This window comes from Lissotriton vulgaris, unplaced genomic scaffold, assembly GCF_964263255.1.
Source record: "Lissotriton vulgaris unplaced genomic scaffold, aLisVul1.2 SCAFFOLD_2206, whole genome shotgun sequence".
Classification (NCBI taxonomy): Eukaryota; Metazoa; Chordata; class Amphibia; order Caudata; family Salamandridae; genus Lissotriton; species Lissotriton vulgaris.
The window spans coordinates 333,473-345,785 of NW_028254763.1; positions in this window are offsets into that span (position 1 = coordinate 333,473).

Genomic DNA, 12,313 nt, shown 5'->3' on the forward strand with positions numbered 1-12,313 from the left:
CATTAATCAGCCCCAAATTAATTCAGGTCACTTGAGGCAGGGAAGGTGTGCTTTGCTTTGCCGAAAATAATGTACACTGGACAACCAGAGGGTGTGGTGATGAAACAGAGGGTGGCATGGGTGGGCCAGAGGGTGGCATGAGTAGTCAGAGAGTGGCAGTGGTGACAGAGAGTGGCAGTGATGAAGAAGAGTGTCCCAAACAGGCTGGACACGTAGAAACAACAAGTTCGCAAAACTTGCGACCCGACAGGTAAGTTCACAAATTGCGAAATTGTAAAAACCCTCGCGAACTGGCAGAAACACGCGCGAACACAAAAAAAAAAACCGCAAATTCGCGGGAATTCGCGGATTTTGCGGATTGCGAGTTCGCAAATCCTCAAAATTCGCGAACGCGAGATTCGCAAAATTCGCCCATGCTTACCCCCAGGGCCACTCTCAGGCAGACTTAACATTGGGAATGGACGAGTTAGGTCTCTATCCAGAGGCTCTAATAGATCCATTCGAACCAATGGCTCTCAGACCTCTTCTCATAGAGGGATGTCATCCCCTAAGAGAAGGGAGCATGAAGCTAAGATGAGGGAAGCCAGTCTGAGGATTGAAAGGGAAGAACTTGCCCTGGCCAAAGAGAGGCTTGCCTTTGCTAGAGAGCAAAAGTTAAGTGGGTTAGATCTCACTGGTGGCAGCATTCTCCCAAGAGAAAAAGACAGGAGTTTAGACACTAGACACCTGAGTAAGATAGTGCCCCCCTTTAAACAAGGGGATGATATCCACAAATGGATAACTGCTTTGGAGAGGGCCTGCACTGTCCAGTGCGTCCCCCAGAGTCAGTGGGCAGCTGTCTTGTGGCTCTCCTTTGAAGGTAAAGGTAGAGATAAACTCCTCACTACTAGAGCTGAGGATGCTAACAATTACCAAGTCCTGAAAAGTACACTGATAGATGGGTTTGGGCTAACCACTGAGCAGTACAGGTTGCTGTTCAGGGATACCCAGTCAGGATTGGTCTGACTTTGTAGATTGTGCCACTAAGGCTTTGGAGGGCTGGTTGCTGGGCAGTAAGGTTACTGATTATACAGGATTGTACAATCTTATCATGAGGGAACAGATTTTAAACAATTGTCAGAACCAGTTGTTGCATCAGCACCTTGTTGACTCAGATCTGACCTCTCCCCAAGAATTGGGAAAGAAGGCAGACAGATGGGTCAGAACAAGGGTTAAGCAGAACCAGGGCCAGAACCAGGGTGGTCAGAAGAAAGCAGACCAGAAGGGTAAAGATACCAAAGGTGAACAAAATGACCAGAAGTCTTCAACAGGTCCCCAACAAACCAAAGAGGGTGGGGGTCAGGCTTCCCAGAAGAAGAAGAATCAAGAAGGCCAGTCTAAAAGGTGGTGCCAGTACTGTAAAAGTAAAACTCACTGGTTTAGTGAGTGCACCAAGAAAGGAGGGCAAACTCCTGCCACTGCAGCCCCTAAGGCACCTGCACCCCCTAGTACAGTCAGCAGTGGTAGTGCACCTCCCAAGGGATTAGTTGGGTTAACCTTGGGTTCTGAGGGGTATGACAACTTAGTTGGCACACTCACTCAGGCTGTCCTTGTCTGTACAGGGGATGTGGATATATCCCCTGATGCCAGTCCCAATACTTTGGGCAAATACAGACAGACACCTTTTATCAATGGCAAGATGGCTCAGGCCTACAGGGACACTTGTGCCAGTGTCACAATGGTGACACCTAACTTTGTGGACCCTGGACAGATCATGCTAGGTCCAGAGTACCTAGTGACCAATGCCAGCAATGTCACTACCCACCATCGTATGGCAATTGTTGATTTCTCCTGGGGAGGGGTAAGTGGCCAAAAGAAGGTTGTTGTTAGTTCAGACCTCCCAGTTGAATGTTTGTTGGGCAATGATTTGGAGTCATCCCTATGGTCAGAAGTGGAGCAGAGGACTCACATGGAAATGTTAGGCTTGCCAGCACATGTGCTTGCTGTGACTAGGTCACAGGCCAGAAGATGCCCCACTGAACAGCTGCTGGATCCTGGAACAATGGACCAGACACCTTCCAAGAAGAAGAGCAGGAGAGTAAAGGCATTGCTTTCCCCCTTGCCCCAGGTTGGGGATCAAGTCTCAGAGGAGGCTGACCTCAAAGAGCTGAGGGAAACTGAGCCTAAAGAACTTGAACCTGATCAGGTTGAGTTTCTGGGTTCAGGGGGACCCTCCAGAGAAGACCTGGGGAAGGAACAGTTAGCCTGCCCTTCTCTTGAACCCCTCAGACAGCAGGCTGCTGCTGAGGCTGCAGGGAACGCCACAGGTGCCCACAAGGTATACTGGGAAGATGGACTCCAGTACTCTGAGTCAAGAGACCCCAAACCTGGTGCAACCAGGAGGCTGGTCATCCCCTTGTCTCTGAAAGGTTTCCTTCTCACCTTGGCCCATGAGATTCCCCTTGCAGGTCACTTAGGCCAGAACAAGACTTGGGACAGAATTGTCTCACATTTTCACTGGCCTCACATGAATGAGGATACCAAGGAGTTTTGTCGCTCCTGTGTCACTTGCCAAGCCAGTGGTAAGTCAGGTGGCACAACAAAGACCCCCCTTATACCAATGCCTGTGGTGGGGGTGCACTTTGAAAGAGTGGGGATTGACATTGTTGGACCAATGGAACCCCAGACAGCATCAGGGCACAAGTTTATACTGGTGGTGGTGGACCATGCCACCAGGTATCCTGAAGCTATTCCCCTTAGGACCACTACAGCACCTGTTGTGGCAAGAGCCCTAGTTGGAGTGTTCTCCAGAGTGGGCTTCCCTAAGGAGGTTGTCTCTGACAGAGGTGCAAACTTCATTATTTATTTATGTATTTATTACGTAACTTGTACCGCGCATACTAAACCCGAAGGTGTCAAGGCGCCTATCAACAGATCAAAAGTTTGCAGAGCGCCACTAAGGGTATGCACGTGTGAAAAGGTGGGTCTTTAGAGCAGATCTAAAAGCTTGTAGAGTGGGGCGGGACCTTACTTCCAAAGGGAGAGCGTTCCACCATTTAGGGGCCAAGTTAGAAAAGGCCTTGCCTCCCCATCTTGTTTTTCTAACATGAGGTACAGAAAGAAGAAGTTTCTGAGTGGAACGGAGATTCCTACCAGGGTTATATTGAGATAGGATCGATCCAATGCCTGTAGAGCTAGATTTAGCTAAGGCTTTATACACCATACACATGGATTTAAAAAGGATCCGATCCTCAACAGGGAGCCAGTGTAGCTGCTTTCGCGCTTCGGTGGCAGAGGCACGTTTAGGTAGGTCAAGAACGAATCTCGCTGCCGCATTCTGGACCACCTGCAAGCGCTGTAGCTGACTCTTGTTCAGTCCTGCATACAGCGCATTGCAATAGTCCAGTCGCGAGCCCAGAAGTGCGACAGCAAGTTGCCTTCTTGCCTGGGGTGACAGATAGTGCCTAATTTTCCTTAGGATGTGGATAATCCCCCAGAAGATCGATACAGTCCTGTTGACCTGTTGGCACATACTAAGGGTGGGGTCAATCATTACTCCCAGATTTTTTGCTGAGGAGGTAGGCTCGGGACATAAGCCCAGCGAGTTCGGCCACCACTCAGCAGACCAGATCTGTTCCTTTCCTCCGAATACCATCACCTCCGTCTTCTCCCCATTCAGTTTAAGTGAATTATGGATCATCCACTGTCCAACTGCCTCCATGCAAGATCTAAAATTGGCGGCAGTCGACGTAACTGACTGGGAGAGAGAGACTAGGATCTGGGTGTCGTCCGCATAGGAAACTACCTCCATCCCAAAAGATCTAATAAGTCTGGCAAGGGGGGTCACATAGATATTAAAAAGGGTAGGACTAAGCGCTGACCCTTGGGGGACCCCACATTGCACAGACAGGGATGGAGATAGAAACGATCCCAGCATGACCCTTTGCTCTCTGTGATCGAGAAAAGAGGAAAGGAGTCCCAGGGCTGACCCTCGAACCCCAATCTCCCTCAGGCGAGATGTTAGCACCGAGGGGGATAGGGTGTCGAAGGCCGCTGTGAGATCTAGAAGGATCAGGAGGGAGGTCTGTCCCTCATCAACCCTGGTGCGGATATTATCCAGCACTATGGTGAGGGCAGACTCGGTGCTATGCTCCCTCCTAAATCCATGCTGGGAAAGATCCAGACAGCCCGAACTCTCCACGAATGCAGCCAGATGTTTGTTCAGATGGGCTTCTAGCATCTTCGCGGGAGCCGGGAGCAGTGAAATGGGGCGAAAGTTTTTTAACACCCCAGGGTCCAGAGAAGGCTTTTTTAGCAGCGGTTTTACTACAGCATTTTTCCACTGCTGTGGAAAAATGCCTTCCTTCATCACCCTATTCATGATGTCAACCAGAGGGGGAAGGAGAGATTCTCTGCACTGCTTGAGGATCTTTAGCGGGCAGACATCTAGTGGGGAGCCCGATTTGGTTTTGTCAAGCAGGATCTCAAGATCCTGACAGGAAAGAGGGGGAAAGGATACCAGATCTTGATGTCGAGAAGATTCCAGCATCGACAGGCTCAGAAAGAACGAGCACCGAAGGCACGGCGGTCAAGGATTTTTGGACCTCCAAAGCGGTATAGATGTCCGTGATCTTTGACTGAAAGAAGGCAGCAATCTTGTTGCATAGTTCCTGTGAGGCAACCACAGGATCCGGGGTCTGGAGGGAAGTAAGGGAATCAACGATCCTAAAAAGTTCTCTAGGAGATGAAAGTGAGGAAGTGAGGGCCGTGAAATATTCCTGCTTGGTCTTAATCACTTCCAATTTGTAGTTTTTAAGCAGGACCTTATGAGCTTCTCTATCCTTGAGGGCCCAACTAGAGTGCCATAGGCGTTCCTGTCTCCTTACTTCCTGTCTACGAAGCCTTAGTTGTTCGGAGAACCAGGGAGCAGAAGGTTTTTTTCTGGCAGAGTAGCAGGACCTAGCAGGAGCCAGCTCCTCTAGTGCCTCAGAAATGGTGTTTTCATATATAGAGACCGCTGTAGAAGCGTCCACCTCCTGAGTAGTGGACAGACTAGATGTCCATGGGTGGAATGAATCTTCCCTGATCTTTTTAAGGTTCTTTCGCACTTCCATTGTGCTCGGGGCCCTTCTAGCAGGATCCCGTGTCAGATAAGTCAAATTGAAGGGAACGGCCAGGTGGTCCGACCAAGAGAGATGGAAAGGATTGGTGACTGTCAGCCTTAGATCATTAGAAAAGATTCCATCGAGCGTGTGCCCTGCTCGATGGGTGGGACCATTCACCAATTGGGTGAGTCCACAGGCTGACATTATTTCCACCAAGGAGATAGTGTCATGAGCCTCCAGTAACTCTAGGTGGAAATTAAAATCACCTAGAATAGGAAGATTTTGTCGGCCAAAGTAGGGTTCCAAAACCTGCATTAGTTTCAGCCCAAAACCTGCTCTTGGGCCAGGGGGGCGATAGACCAAGATTCCATTAAAAGCAAGGTTAGCAGAGTCAAATAGGGAAAAATATAAAACTTGAAAGACATCCCTGGGATCAGAGAGAGGTACAATATGACAGTGGAATCTGTCCTGATACAAAATAGCCAGGCCACCGCCAACACGGCCTATTCTGTCAAGTCGGGTTAGGCAGTAACCATCAGGGACCGCTTCGACAAGATCAGGGCCTGAAGAATCTTTCGCCAAGGTCTCCGTTATAAAAACCCAGGATGGCATTTTATCTAAAACAAGTTCCTTAAAAACCATGTTATTCTTAATAAGTGAACGAGCATTCAGGAGGAGACAAGTTTCGCTAGGACTTTTAGGTGCTGAGAAAGGGCAAGGCTCCGGGGGAGCAGGAGGGAGAGAGAGTTTAGGCTCATCCGCATCTCTCTGAAAGCAAATCCTCAGGTCTGTACCGATGAAGGCATGGGGCACGTAGGGGCTTAAGCTGCAGTATATCCTGTAGAGAATATTTCAATACGGGGGTGCGTACCTTATTTTGGCCAGAGGTCCAGCCGTCCAGCCCGGCCTCAGCGCGGACGGGCGCAGACGGGCTGGACTCTGGCGTGACTCCGGCGTGGCTGCGGCGGACACGCTGCGCGAACACGCTGCGCGTCATCGCCCTCGGTTTAAGAGGAGCTCTAGCCAGTCCTCCTGACTGCTAGAGCGCGGGAGTGTCCAGCGTTTCCTGCAACCTACCCAAGATGGCGCTCCGAAAATCGAAAGCGCGAGGGACCGGGCCGCCAAAGTAGCGGTGAGGGACACAATTTAATTTGCAAGTATGCGCACAAGGGAATTTTAAAAGCAAGGTAAAACGCTGCTCAAAATAAAATTAAATCAAGGACAAAAACGGGAGATTTTAAAATACTCAGCACACGAGCACAACAAGTGAGCGCTCGCCAAACAGGAGGATCCTACACCCTACCTCCTTTTAAACACTTCCCGGCAACTTCATGTCAAGCTATTTGACTGCTATGTGGAAGGAATGTGGTGTCAACTACAGGTTCACCACACCCTATCACCCACAATGCAATGGGCTTGTTGAAAGGTTCAACAGGACCCTAAAAGGGATGATTCATGGACTACCTGAAAAGCTCAGGCGTAGATGGGATGTCCTGATACCGTGCCTTTTGTTTGCTTACAGAGAGGTCCCACAGAAGGGGGTTGGCTTCAGCCCTTTTGAACTTCTGTATGGGCATCCTGTAAGAGGACCCCTGTGTTTGGTGAAGGAAGGTTTGGAGAGACCTCTCAAAAAGCCTGCAACCAACATAGTGGACTATGTACTTGGTCTCCGCTCCAGGATGGCTGAGTATATGGAAAAGGCTTCTAAAAACCTTGAGGCAAGCCAAGAACTCCAAAAGGCTGTCCTGACTGTGTACAAGCCATGACAGAAGGTGTGGGTGTTGGAGCCAGTGGCCCCAGCAGCACTCAAAGACAAATGGTCTGGGCCCCACACAATCCTTGAGCAAAAGGGAGAGGTCACCTACCTGGTGCTTCATGTGAACAGGCTCAAAGCATATGTTGACAGGAAGGACATGAGTTTGCTCATAGCCACAGATGAGGGACAGGAGGAGGAGAGTGACCCTCTCCCAGACCTGCTCACTCAGAATCCTGATGATGGATCAGTAGATGGTGTTGTCTTTTGTGGCAGCCTCTCTGACCATCAACAGAAGGATTGTAAACAGGTTCTTCAATCCTTCAGACATATGTTCTCTCTGACACCCAGTCAAACCAATTGGTGTACCCATGAGGTTGACACTGGTGACAGCCTGCCAGTCAAGAGTAAAATCTACAGGCAGCCTGATCATGTTAGAGACTGCATCAAAACAGAAGTGCAGAAAATGATCGAGCTGGGAGTCATTGAGCCCTCAGATAGCCCCTGGGCTAGTCCAGTAGTTCTAGTGCCAAAGCCTCACACCCAGGGTGGTAAGAAATAGATGAGGTTTTGCGTAGACTACAGAGGTCTCAATGCAGTCACTAAGACTGATGCCCACCCAATACCAAGGGCAGATGAGCTTATAGATAGATTGGCTTCTGCCAACTACTTAAGTACATTTGACCTGACAGCTGGGTATTGGCAAATCAGGTTAGCTGAGGATGCCAAGCCCAAGACAGCATTTTCAACCCCTGGTGGACATTATCAGTTTGTGGTAATGCCCTTTGGTCTGTAAAATGCACCTGCCACCTTCCAAAGGCTGGTGAATCAAGTTCTCACTGGGCTGGATGACTTCTGTGCAGCATATCTTGATGATATAGCTGTCTTTAGTTCCACCTGGGAGGATCACCTGGTCCACCTGAGGAAAGTGTTAGAGGCACTGCAAGCAGCAGGTCTCACTATCAAGGCCACAAAGTGCCAGATAGGGCAGACACAGGTTGTATACCTGGGCCACCTTGTAGGTGGAGGCCAGGTTCAGCCACTGGAGAGCAAGATACAATCCATCAGGGATTGGGCTCCTCAAAACCACCCAGACTCTGGTTCGAGCTTTCTTGGGCCTGACTGGTTACTATAGGAAATTTGTCAGAAATTATGGATCAATTGTGACTCCACTTAATGAACTGACAAGTAAAAAGATGCCAAAGAAAGTTCAGTGGACAGCAAGCTGTCAAAAAGCATTCGATGACCTAAAGCAGGCCATGTGCACATCACCTATCCTAAAGAGTCCAGACTACTCCAAACCATTCATTGTCCAAACAGATGCTTCTGAGTTGGGTGTGGAAGCTGTTCTATCTCAACTGAATTTTGATGGCCATGACCAGCCCATTGCTTTTATAAGCAGAAGGCTGACCCCCAGAGAGAAAAATTGGTCAGCTATTGAGAGGGAGGCCTTTGCTGTGGTTTGGGCCCTGAAGAAACTGAGGCCATACTTGTTTGGCACTCATTTCAAGATTCAGACCGACCATAAGCCCCTCTTGTGGCTAAATCAGATGAAGGGTGAAAACCCCAAACTGCTTAGGTGGTCCATTTCCCTACAGGGGATGAATTTTACAGTGGAGCATAGACCTGGCATTGATCACAGCAATGCAGATGGGCTCTCCAGGTATTTCCACTTAGAGCAAGAAGACTCACCTGGTCAAGGTTAGTTTATTGTCCCAAAGTTTGGGAGGGGTCATGTAGGAGAGTAGGGTCTGCAATCCTATGATCACCCCAGATTTTTGCTTTTTTGCTTCACTGGTTTACGACTTCTCTGGCTGTGGGCCTGCTAATCAGGCCCACAGCCTTGCCGTTCTCTCACTAAATTGACACATGTACCTTAGGTGCATTTACCAATTGGTACTGGGCCACCTTATCAGACCCTATAACTCAGGGCATAGGTGTAACCAGGGCCTACCAGGGGCTGCAGCATGTATTATGCCACCCCTGGCTGGCCATCTAAATCTGACACAACTGGCTCCACGACAGCTGGGGCAAGGTGGTGTAATCACCCTTTGCTTTAGATATAGTATACCTATATCTAGCCCTAAAATGGACACACAGATTCCTATCAGTCACTCCTATGGCAGGCCTTGACAATCCTGAAGGCAGAGTGCTTGGAATCGTGTGAGATGGTGCTCTGGCATGAGCTGAGCCCGTTTGCAGCTTGCGGAACCAAGTCCTAATAGCTGTTCCATGATAACGCATACCATATACTCTTAAGTGCATTATAATCCTCGCGGTTATATGCTATCTTTGGTATCGCTTTATCAAAACATGTCGAGTAAGGTGTCATACGAATTGGAATACTGACCCCTCGCCAATTCTGGCGACGGGGTTAGCATTCCACCCTTCTAGAGGGACACGACATGTATGTAACTGTGAACCCCGGTTAAAGTTAACTCAAGCCTCAGCATCACAAAATGGATGCTGCCACCACAGACACAAGTCTGACCCCCTGCAGCTGGGAGTCCTTCCAGCGAGGGGAGCTTGGACAAAGGGTTTCCTGTCAGGGGCGGTGCTAGCACCATCCCAGACAGGGTTTTGTGTATCCTGGGTAGGCAGGGCTTTAGAGGAAGGTGACTGCAAGTGGCACCCCGGTGCTCACTATGCATCTGCCGGCTAGAACCAGTTCCAGGGGCACACCAGCCCCTGAGCTGGGGAAAGTCCAGCATGGGAGAGGGGTGTAACCACCGCCCTTCCTGGTCCCACCCCTAGGGCAGGACCTAGTCGCGTACCAACCCCTTTCTTTAGGATAAAGGCAGGAGCGGGGACCCTTCCAAATTAGATCATCTTTGAATCCTGAAACTACTTTCTACGAAAGGAACTCTCGACTTCTTCTCAAGATTTCTCCCTTGTGACTAAGGAGTAGTCACCCTGCACCCGCAGGCACCATCTAAGAACACTGCGGTTTGCTGCACGTCCTTCCTCCGGAATCCGACCGACCAGCACGACGAGACCCGGCTTCCCTGGCACCTCTGACCTCGACCTACCTCTACAGCTAAGCTGAGAACCGTAGGTGTAACGAGACCTCGAGGGACCGGCCATCATCTGAACTGCATGACTTCTATCGAGCACGACCGCCGAGGGATCCTCGAGTGAGTGCTTTGAGGTCCGAGAAGCCCTGACCCTGAGCAGCTCCAGCACCGAAGTCCAGCCCTCCAGCATCCACCAGATCTGCGTGGGGCCCTTCTGCTTTTTGCTGCTCACCGCGTTGTCTGGCTACTAGCCCGCTGGCTTGTGGCCTTCCCGACGACGACCGACGACAACAACACTGCTGGTCTGGTTGCTCCAGACTGGCCCTTGCTCCCTTCCAAAAGAGGAGTACCCCAGACCCTCCTGGTCCACTCCAGACGCCATTTTGAGTCCACCGCGTGGGCTTGAATTTGCCAAGACTTTTGCCCCAATCCTGGGTCCAGCGACGTCGACAGCAGCAACCATCGTGGGACAGCTCGCACCTCCATCCTGGTCGCCGACAACGCCTCCTGGTCCGTGAGACTGCAGAGCCCAGCGTCTCCCACTCACCTGGTCGAGGTGACTCCAGCCGGTGCCATCCTGGTGCCCACCTAATCACTGGCTAGTGATTCAGAACTCGGTCCCCTTTGCTTACAGGTGTCTTCCATCTTCGATCCAGGCTTGGATCACTTCAAACTTCTTCACTGGTCGCCTGCCAGCAACTTCTTCTTTCAGGCTCCATAGACTGCAACGAGGATTCCCGACGTCTTTCCAGAGCTATTCAGCCGCAGCCCCTGGGCTAGGTTACTTCGGCATTTTTGTGCCCCAGCATAGCCTCACTATCCAAGGGTCCAGATCCTTTTTCGTTTTCAGCCTAACTAGTCGGGTTCGCCCGAGAACACTAACTTTGCAAATTCTAGCAACCATAGATTTTGTCCCGCATCCCGCGTGAGAGTGCACACTCTGCACCCGAGTCCCCTAGGCCTCCTGCTAGTAATCTGAAGCTACAGTAGTCCAATCCTAGCGATTCCAAAGCCTATTAGTCCAGTACTTACCTGCTAGTAATTTCGCATTCCACTTTTGTAGTATATGGTTTTTAGTGCCCCTCGGGCATTTGTGTAAATTGTGCAACTTAAAGTATTTTCTTAAGAGTTTTGTTGTGTGCTTAGTACCCTGTCCTCATAAAGAGTACAGGGCTGTTGTGATCTAAATAAACACACTGTTTATTTTCATAACACTTGTGTGGTGTCCTTTCACTTGGTGTTCAAGGGGTATATGTGATGGTATAACAGCTGGCTTAACATGCCCTCTAGAGTTTAGCCCGAAGACTGCTCGTATCCATGCTACTAGGATAGCTGGTCTATAAGGTTGACTTACAACCAATCATCAATAAGGGTTGTTTGGACTGATACAAAGTGCTCACTAGAATAGTGAACATTATATATCAGGCCAACTTCTCACACCATGGAGCTGCGTAGCAGGCACACTGAATGCTTAACATAATATAACACTTCCAATGTTGCAGAGGTAGCCCCTTTGGTGAAATCCTTTCCTGGAATATGGTTGGCCTGGGACAGTCTAATTCCAAGCTAAACTTTTTAATGCGTTTTTCTCCATTGATAATTGGCTTACAGGAAACTTGGATATGCTCTGATTTTATATATAAGTATTATTTTGTCTTTTCTTGTGCAGCAAAACCCACAGTAAAAGGTCATGCCAGTGGAGATATAGCTTCTACTCAGTAGTAGTATACATTGTAATCCTAAGATGTTTGTCCATCCTTCAAAACGTTGCATATGTTTAAAGTTAGCCCTGGGCAATGTAATAGGAAGAACTTATACATCCTTTCTTTTGGTAAACGTGTACATCCCCCATGGCGATCGTCTGATTTTTTTGTTGAGTCTGTTTTCTTCTGTACACAATATTAGTGTTTCGGGAGAATGCACATTGATAATCATTGTGGTAGACTTTAAAGCTAAAACCTCAAACTGTTTCTCTTTGACCTTTGGGAACTCAGAGTTGAATGAGGTGTGGAGTATTTCAGAACCTATTCTGCCTGGTAATATTAGATCAGATAGGAGGGGCTTATGCTTCCTGGATTGCCTGAGATCTAATGACCTTATTGCTTCAAACGGCAGGTTCTCAGTAGATTCTCCAGGCTCTCTCACCTTTCATTCCTCTTGAGGGCAATCATTAATTGATTATATGGAAGTATCTTACCAAATGTTTGGTGCTTGCTCTCATTTTAAGGTCCTGAGGATATATGTAAGTGATCGCAGCATTCTCTTGGTGGTATTTGATCTAGAGCTTGAGGAGCTCAAGTCCTGGTATTCCAGAGCGGACACTATTGCTTACAGTAAAATAAATTGGCATACTTTTGGTCGTATAATAATATGATGAACTTGGCCGCTCATGTTTAAATAGCGAGTTTAGGCCCTTCTGTTACTTCACTATAAAACTTTACTGCCTCGTTCGAAAAGCAGCT